Raw genomic sequence first — 9,932 nt, 5'->3', positions numbered from 1 at the left:
AGGTGCAAGGTAAAGCTATGGGCTTACACGGGACTGACAAGGATGGGCAAATAGAAAGAGAAGAGGCCGTGGATACATTCTTGGGCAACAATCTCATTTAGTGTATTCGAGAATTAGGAAAAAGAACCTTGAGGATACAGAGCATGGAAATAAAAGGAGGGTGTTTCAGAGGCAGGGAGCCATCCACGTAATAAGTGTAGGGAGATCCAGATAAACTTGAAGACTGAGAAAAGCACCAGAAAGTCACTGGTGAACTTCAAGAGAGGACATTCAAGCTGGCGCTGAGGTCCAGAAGCCAGCTGTTATGGGGTTCAGGTGGCAAGGAGTGACGGCAGCTCTGGCAAGGGGACAGCTAGACAGTGAAGAAACCAACTCAAGAGAAAAGAAGGAGCGAGTCGTTTTTTCATTTTTTTAAGAATGGAAAAACTTATGTTGGTTAAACAGGGAAAGAATGAACTTATTACTATTAATCGGACTATTCAGATTACTTATATATCTCATTCTCTAGCCACTTTGGCTAAATGGGGTAGATAATCTTGCTTTTTGTTGTAAAGCTTAGAGATGGAGCTGATGCTTTCCTCCTCTTGAGAGAGCCTCAACTTATGGGAAGAAGTTCCATGTCCCTAAGATGAGGATCTGCAGGCCTCATGACCAGGAAACATGTATACGTTTCTTGCCCTGATTTATGAAGCCATGTGTCAGTGCACTAGAGATACGCCACCTGTGTCATGCTGCTAAGGAAGAAACTCACAAGCTTGGTTTTCCCTGGACTAGCTTGTCCGAGGGATGCACAGTCTTGCTGGGGAGAGTCCACAGTGTATGTAGGACACCAGGTGCTGGGTCCCCACCCCTGTGATGGGCCACACTGCTCTCCTGCCACTTGGGTTGCAGGTTGAGAAGGGGTGTGAAGTAGTGGGAATCCTGCTCTGTGACAAAGCGAATGAGGAAGCTGCAAGCCTCCTGACAGATTCCTGCTTTAGGGAGCAAACGCCAGGTCTGCGCCTGGTGCAGTGCCTGACAAACACAGTAGGAGTCTAAAGAACAGCATTTGAAGGGATGAAGATCCGTCAGTCACACAGTGAGGAGGACGTCATTAGCATGTGATTTCTTCTGGTAACCTGGTAACTTTTCCCTTGAAGTGCTTTTGTGTCTGTTGTTCCATGTACTGTATTGTTTCAGCCCAAGACCTCTCCTGCCTTAAACACAAGTGAATCTGTTCTCCCTTCATTCTGTCCTTCTTGCTTAATGCCTGCCTTGTGTATGGTCGTGGTCGGTACCCACCTTTCTCAGTCCTTCTGAGTTCAGTACAGGGACACAGGGAGCAGTTCAGCTTGGAGAAGGGAGGAAAGAGAAGGCAAGAAAGACCGTCACAGGGAAGGAAGACAGGTCCTTGCTCTGCTTGGCTCTGGGTTAGAACTAGGGAGCTTCAGGGGGTTAGATGCCAAGCTCAGCCTAAAGGAAGACCTTCCTTCCCCAATTTGCAGTTGATTTTTAATAGGGAAATATTGCAATACAAAGCAGAAGACTACAGGAGTACAGAAATAAAATATATATCCTCTATACTTCCCCACTTATTCCACTCCCTATAGACTATTTCTTTGAAGTTTCTATTCATTCATTCAAAAAATACTTCCAGAGGGCCTACTGTGTGCTGCACTCTGTTCTAGTTGCTGGGGACTCAGGGATGAACAGAACAGTCTAAGACCCTTGTACTCACAGACAGACAATAAATAAGACAAATATACAATGTGACGAGTACTAGGAAGAAAAGTGAAGCAGGATGAGGGGCTAGAGAGCTCTGGGGGTCATCAGGGAAGGGCTTTCGCAGGCTGTCACTTTGTGCAGAAATTTGAGTGAAGTGAGGGTGTGAACTGGCTTGTGACTCTTTGTCTCTTCCCCTCACTCCCTCTCTCTCAGTCTTTGCTTTTTTTCTCCCAGAAGCAGGACCATACATACTATTCTGCAGCTTGGCTTTCTCAAGTCATACTATGATGTAGACCTATTTCTGTGATGGTGTGTACAAACCCACCTTCGTTCTTTTTAATGCTGCACACAGTTCTGTATTTACATGTGTATATGCACACACACATATATGTATATGTGTGTATGCATATATTTTAAAAGTGGGCTTAAACTGTAGACACTGTTTTGTTGCCAGCCCAGATGCAGAGCAGAGCCCAGGAATCCCATATTGGGGATGACGACTACGTGATGCAGTGACATGACTTGAGAGGCAGGAAACCTGCTGGGCTATTTTTCATACTTCGTATAAAGTTTTATAAATGATAAATGACCTCCAGCCCTTCAGTCTGTTTTCCTTTCTTCATTATCCCTATTTTATTCCTATTCTATTAGTCCTTCTCCACTTCTGTTCTTCGCATCTGCTTTTTTCCCTGAGTCCCTTGGGGCACAGCAGAGAGGGGTGGTTCTCACTTAGGCTGTGCTGCGATTCAGGTGGCTGCACTCCAGGGTGTTTTTATTTTAAGGGGATGAAGACAGTACTTAAGGCACAGGGCAAATCTTGGGCTTAGTGTTGCCCTTGCTTGGGGAGGTTGTCTGGTGTGTGGGGTGGGGTGGGGGTGAACTCAGGCCCTGACTAGTCCTAACTAAGGCCCTGACACTGTCTCTAACTAAGGCCTGGAAGCTGTCCCTAATATAGGCCCTGATGCCGGCAATAACTAAAGTCCTGACACTATCCTGAGCTAATATCCTGACCCATCTCTAAACAAGGTCCTGACACTGTCCCTAAGAAAGCCCTGTTGCTGTCCCTAACAGGCCCTGAAGCTATCCCTGAGGCCCTGATGCTGTGCCTAACTCAGGCCCTGATAATGTCTTTAACTAAGACCCTGATGCTGATCCGAGCTAAGGCCCTGACATTGTCCCTAACTCAGGTCCTGATTCTGTCCCTAAGGCCCTGACATTGTCCCTAACTCAGGTCCTGACTTTGTCCCTAACTAAGACCCTGAAGCTGTCCCTAACACAGGCCCTGAGGCTATCCCTAACTCAGGCTCTGACTCTGTCCCTACCTCAAGCCCTGAGGCTGGTCCTAACTCAGGCCCTGATGCTCTCAATAACTAATCTTGACACTATCCCTAGCTCTTTCCCAGACTCTGTCCCTAGCTAATGTCATGACTCTGATCCTAACAAAAGCCCTGATGCTGTCCCTAACAAAGGCCCTGAAGCTACTCCTAACTCAGACCCTGCCACTGTCCATACCTAAGGCCCTAATGCTAGTCCTAATGCAAACCCTGATGCTAGGCCTAACTCAGGCTCTGATGCTGGTCCTAACTAAGGCCCTGAAGCTGTCCCTAACATAGGCCTTAATGCCGTCAATAACTGAAGTCCTGACACTACCCTTAGGTAATGCCATGAGGCAACTCACCAAAGTCCCAACACTGTCCCTAAGTAAGCCCTGAGGCCATCGCTAACTCAGGCCCTGAGGCTGTCCCTAACTCAAGCACTGACCCTGTCCCTAATGGAGGCCCTGATACTGTGCCTAACTCAGGTCCTGGCAATGTCTTTAACTAAGACCCTGATGCTGATCCTAACTACGGTCCTGATGCTGGTCCTACGTCATGCCCTGACACTCTCCCTAAGGCTCTGACGCTGTGCATAATATCTTGGTCTGTCCCTAATTCCCTGAGACTTTCCATAACTAAAGACCTGACACTGTTTCTAACAGCCTGACTCTGTACCTGATACTGAATAAGCAGCCTCTCTGCACCAGTTTTGAATCGAATCTCAAGAACAGTGTTTTGGAAGAAATAGGAAAGATTAGTTTTATCACTCTGCCAGCCAATAGAGGACATAGCAGGCTCGTACCCTCAACAACTGTGTGTCCCAGTGCGGGGAGGATTGGTGAGGTGTTTTATAGCAATGGTTCAAGGGTGTGGTTGCTGATAAGGATCAGGGTGTATACAGGGCCTGCACTCCTTTAATCTGGCCTCAGACAGTCTCTTGATGAGCTTCTCTGGAATGAAGAATGCTAACATCTTCCATTTGTTGGGGGTTTTAGTTACTTAAGGAGCTCAAAAATATTGTTATGTGTATCCCGCCTCAAGGCTGCACTGTTGTTTCTTGACTGTTCCTCCCTGTCTCTGCATCCCCTCCCTTCCCTGATTAGCAACTGTTCGAATCCACCCTTTGGAACTCAGGGAAGGTCCTGGAGTGTCTAGTCTATTCCCCACAAACAAGTTAGGAGGCACACAGAAAGGCTTCTGTGCCCAGGAGACCCACAGAGTCCCACTCAGTTTAACTCCTCCTCTTCTAGGCACTCCCCAATCTTTAGGACAACAGGTTTTTGACAAAAAAAGGAATAATCATTTCAGATTGAGACATTAATCATAAACTTGGCACAGGAACTCGGTTTTAAGGGGACTCAGTTTTAATCCCCACTTCAGTTTTATATTTCCCCACATCTTTCAGGCAACGGGGCAACGACTGCTCTGGCTGCTTCCTGCTGAAACTGGGGGCGGGGGCGGGCATCATCCTGCCTAAATCTGGGGGAATGGATACCAAATTACAAATATTTGAGTTCCAAGTCCTGGACCTGAGACTCGTATGATTAAGATCTCAATCCCTTGGTCTGCCATTTTGGTGCAACCAACCCAGTTACAATAGGAGGGGTAACAACTGAAACTTTAATAGTAAAAGTACATCCCATTCCCTTAGGAATTCAGGAGAATAAGTCTGAAACCCAGTCTGGAACTGGCACTTCGGAGAGACTTTGTAGCCAGTTGTCTAATTCTACCTAAGTAGGTCTTAACTTCTGATGTAGTATTAACATATCCACAAGAGGAGCTATTGGCCACCACACATATGTCTCAGCTTTCTATTAGTATCTGATCTAACATCATTGTTTAAAATTTAATAGTTAAGAGAGGAGTCCTTGAAAACGTACAGTTGCAGCTACCAGCAGACATTGTTTTGAAAATGGCCAGTGGCATCCCAAGTCTGACATAGCTCAGAAATTCAAGTTCAACAATACAGGAATGTGGGGACTTCCCTGGCAGTCCGGTGGTTAAGACATCATCTTCCAATGCAGGGGGTGCTAGTTTGATCCCTGGGTGGGGAGCTAAGATCCCACATGCCTCGTGGCCTAGAAACCAAAACATGAAACAGAAACAATATTGTAACAAATTCAATAAAGACTTAAAAAATGGTCCACATCAAAAAAAAAATCTTGAAAAAGAAAACAAAAAAACAATACAGGAATGCATCTAAAATCACATCTACAATGGTCACTTAGCTTTACCTTGGATGTCTGAAGCATAGTTACTCCTTTTTGACTGTCAAATGCATTCCCCTCCTCAATGCCAAAGCAGATGTACAATGCATGTCCGAAAGGCTACAAAATGGGCCTCTTTGCTCAGTAAAATTTAAGTTAAACCATGTATAAGCCAAAGTAACTTCCTCACACCTCAATACGTGAAGAGTTTTTTTCCCTTTTGATTACAAGTTTTTCAATAGAGAGCATTCATGATCAAAATATCAATCCCTCAATGCCAGAGTGATTCAGCTGTTTGGTCCAGGTGTAGATCATGTCCCTCAGCGCTAGGCCTCCTTTATATTTGCCTAGTTAATCCACATTGGGGGAATACTGATCAGGTATCATGAACATGCTCAGAGGTATGTTAATGAGAAAATGCTTTATATAGGCCATACATTTTATTATTCATACCCAATTGTCACACAAGCATTGTACATGTGCTTTTAGCAGTAGACCTAAAGCAAACAGTGATACATCATGAGTAATTACATTCTGATAATTTCACTAGGTAGTTTTCCTTTCCTCCTAAACATCAGGGCAAAAGTGAAGCCAACACAGTAACTTTCATAAATACAGACTTCAATACAGAGGTGTCATTTACCCAACTGCTCAAAGTCCTAAGTAGCTCCAGGGGAAGGACTTCCCTGTGTCTGGAAAACACAGATCAAAGCCAGTAACAAAAAAACAAAAACGTTATAACCATATTCACCAGTTCACCCAGTAACCAATCCTTTTGTTAACTTTTTATGAAGCCATCAGATTCTCCATTAAGATTTTTCATTTCTTACCCAGTTTGGCGTTATGATACGAAATTTATCAGAGACCTGTGTTTGCCAAAAGGTCCTCCACATAGATCTTCTTGAAGATGGAGCACTTTTCCAAAGTGTTAGAGCACAACAATAACTATCTATAAATCACATAAAGACTTAAAAGGTCACTGTTAAGCATTTGATCACAATGTAAATGACAAAAGAAACAATTACTGCTGTTACATGAAACATTTAAAAATAACTAGAATTATGACTGATAACATTTTACCAGGACATACTAGAGTTTTAGGAATTCCATGTAATGTAACATACTAATCAAACATTTCTCTCTGAGGTGGCTCAGGGGCCTTCTAAAGCACCTCAAAGTTAGCTGGAGATAAAAAGAACTGTTAGAATCGGCCAAACAACACTTATTCACTGAACCAAAGTAAGGAGATTTCAAACACAAATACAGATCACAGACACAGGCAGAGGAACTCACAAGCTGTTATTAAAAGCAGCGTTCCAAGAAAACTTTGGAGGGAGAAACCAAAGCCAGTCTTGCCCTAACCCACTTCCAACAAAATCCATTTACCCAACTAAATTTAATCCAATAGAAAATCCTGGTCATGCACAACTCTTTCCTCAGTTTTCCCTTTTCACAAATTTTCATCACCTTCTGTATCCATCTTATTTTGCCCCTTATTTTCTTCTGCATTCAGAAACTAACAGCTCTAGTAAAAAGTGACTTTCCTTTCTCTTTGTACCATCAGCCTGGTACCCAGCTGCCCACTTTCTTTATTACGTAGCTTCATAAACGCTTGAACATATGGAACTTCTTTTGTCTTTCTCTTCCTGTGACAAAAGAACTCTAGCTGAAGGATGGTATAGTCATTTAGGCTCCCACTCAAAGACCACCCTTCCTCATTTTCAAGAATGTATCCATACATTGGCCAGACAAAATTACAATAGAATTCCATTATTTTCTTAGTCTTAGGTTTACAACTACAGGTTGAGCAGTCTGCCAGGATTTTGCCCATTGGCTCTCCGATGGAATTGAAGAAGAAGCACTTCCTATGTCTGAACCATAGAACACTCATACGCGGACTAAGAACAAAACAAAATCCTCACCACTAATGGAAGCCTCAAACCAAAGGAACCAGAAACCAAACAGAAACCAAAAACCAAACAGCACAAGACTCAAATCAGCTTCCAAGTCTCAACTTAGCCTGTGACCTCGGTCCAAGGGGTGCACCTTCCAAATGAGATTTCCTGGAATGAAAAGTCACCCAAATGGGAACCAAAGTTCCCCCAAATGTACAGGGCTAAAAGGACCTCAGAGTGCATGCCAGGGGAGTCACCACACGCTGGCTGAGGCATCGCAACATCCTAAATGCTACTTTTCTGGTTCCCCAACATAGTCCCTTGGAGTAGGACATTCAGGGCAGCCCAGGCAGGAGGAAGAGAGGAACATCCTCAAGGCAAAGATGGCCTTGGCAGTTGCTAGGGTGGTCCCTCTTCCACCATCTTCTCCTGCCCCAGAGTTCCAACTGCTGGGATGGCAGATGGGGTATGACTGGGGCTTGGCCTCTCCAGGCAAGGGTCCCAGGCAGTCTGGCCTCTAAAGGAATTCTCCAACCCTACACTCTCTCAAAAGAGGCTGGCATGGAGAAAATCAGAAGTGTCCAATCAAGTCAGGGGACCCACAGGGGCCTTCCCCAAGTCAGCCCCATATTGGGTACTAAACTTGATGCCGAAAACTCGACCTCTGTGCACCAGTGCACCAAATCGAATCTCAGAGACAGAGGTTTGGAAGAAGTAGAAAAGAATAGCTTTACTGCTTTGCCAGCCACAGGGGGACACAGAAAACTCGTGTCCTCAAAAACTGTGTGTCCCAATGCAGGAGGATCTGGTGAGGAGTTTTACAGCAATGGTTTAAGGATGCAGTTCCTCCTAAGGATTAGTGTGTGTACAGGGCCTTAACTCCCTTTAATCTGGCCTCAGATGGTCTCTTGATGAGCTTCTCTGGAATGAAGAATGCTAAAATCTTCTATTTTGTGGGGGTTTTAGTTTGGTAAGGAGCCCAAAGATACTCTTATGTACATCCCTTTAAGGCCCTGAGGCTGTCCTTAACAAAGGCCCTCAACTTATCTTTAACTGAGGCCCTGACACTAACTAAGGACTGAGGCTGTCTCTAACTAAGGCCCTGAGTCTGTCTTTAACTAATGGCCTCACTCTTTCCCTAACTAAGGCCCTGACACAGTCCCTGACACGGCCCCTAATAACATGAGCTGTCCCTCATTAATGCCCTGATGCGGCCCATAACTGATGTACTGAAGATGGCACTAAGGTCCTGACCATGTCACTAATGACCCCAAATGTCTCTTACTAAGGCCCTCAAGTTACCTCTGAGGCCCTAAAGATGTCCATAACTAAGTCCCTGACACTATCTCTAAGACCCTCAAGTTATCTTTAACTGAGGCCATGACAATGTCCCTAACAAAGGACTTGATGCTGTCTCTAACTAAGGCCCTGAGTCTGTCTTTACCTAATGGCCTCACTCTTCCCCTAACTACGCCCTGACGCTGCCCCTAACCAAGGCCCTGACACTCTTCTTAACTAAGGACTTGCCGCTGTCCCTACCTAAAACCCTGACACTGTCTGTAACTAAAGACCTGACTCCTTCCCTAACTAACACCCTAGTTTTGGCCCTAACTAATGCCCTGACACTGATTCTAATTATGGCCATGATGCTGGCTCTAAGGCCCTGAATATATCCCTAAGTAACAGCCTGACTTTTGACTAACTAAGGCTCTCACATTATCTCTAACTTAGGCCCTGACGCTGTCCCTTATAGTTTAAGCTGTCACTAAATAATGCCCTGATCCTGTCCATAACTAAGGCCCTGAATATGTCCCTAAGTACATCTCTGACGATGTTCCTAACAGCCCGAACTGTCTCTTCAAGTTATCACTGAGGCTCTGACACTGGCTCTTACTAAGGCCTCACCCTGGGACTGTCCCAGGCTGCTGAGCAGTTTTCTCTTGTCTGCATCTCTAGACAGCTGCCTGCCATTGGCCACTCTAAGATTCTACGATGCAGTGGTCCCACGTGGGATGTGCCTGTGTAGGCTCACCTGCGGGAGGAGAGTCATGGCCACTCCGCCCTCCAGGGGACTGCGGCTCAGGGTAGGAATCTCTCAGCCAGTGTCTGGACACAGGGTTCTATGTCCTTGTTTGTTGTAAATCCCTTGGAGTTACCTCTAACATTTTTTAAATGGATATCGCCCCCTCAGCATATTTATAATATAAATTATTTACCACATTAAAATTCAGGAATGACATTATTAGAATGAGCAGGAGAACACTGGATGCCCCCCCAATGATCTATTACTTGGAGGATTTAAAATTCTAATGAGAAAACACTCACTCTCCTCACCCTCTTGGGCGTCAGCACAAGGCGGGAATCAGCTGCATCCTTTATTTATCCCTCTGATTTTCCAGAACCTTTCCTTCCAGGAGAAATCTCTGGGCTCTGCGGGAACTGTGAGTGGTGGTCATCAGGTAAATCTGAGACTGAAAAGCAAGAGGAAAAGAGACAGAGGAGGAGATGAGAATCGGTGACGGGGAGAAGCAGTGGCGTCCACGTTCAATCGCAGGCTGAGAGTCTGGGTTAGTCTCCAGCGAATCTAAGGACCACCAGGGTCTGGCCCCACTGGGCTTGTCACCTGGTGTGGGGACTGGGGACAGCCAAACCCCCATGGCCACTCTCAGAGATACCAGGAAGGTGGGAGGGCACCCCTGAGAGCCAGATTGAAAATGGTCACGCTGTGAAATAATAAGATGCCCTTTCAGAAAAGTGAAGACTGTTCTCTTGGTTCTCAAAGACTTGCAAATACTCTGTGTCCTTCTGGA

The 9,932-nt window shown here is 45.3% G+C and overlaps 1 long non-coding RNA gene across 2 annotated transcripts in view; it reads right to left on the bottom strand.

Annotated features, from left to right (window-relative positions):
- Positions 1 to 730: 730 nt before the first annotated feature.
- The window catches only part of LOC307177192, a 31,382-nt gene continuing 22,180 nt past the window's right edge, over positions 731 to 9,932 (bottom strand). The window contains exons 2-3 of one of the 2 annotated variants that reach the window (XR_013824998.1): positions 9,448 to 9,593; positions 731 to 5,098 (exon numbers count right to left, since the gene is read on the bottom strand). This is a non-coding gene — a long non-coding RNA (uncharacterized lncRNA). The remainder of the gene's footprint in view (positions 5,099 to 9,447; positions 9,594 to 9,932) is intronic. The other variant, XR_013824999.1, reaches the window with a different exon arrangement.

This window comes from Stenella coeruleoalba (assembly GCF_951394435.1).
Source record: "Stenella coeruleoalba genome assembly, chromosome: 19".
In the NCBI taxonomy this organism is placed as follows: Eukaryota; Metazoa; Chordata; class Mammalia; order Artiodactyla; family Delphinidae; genus Stenella; species Stenella coeruleoalba.
This window is presented reverse-complemented; position numbering and strand designations above follow the sequence as displayed.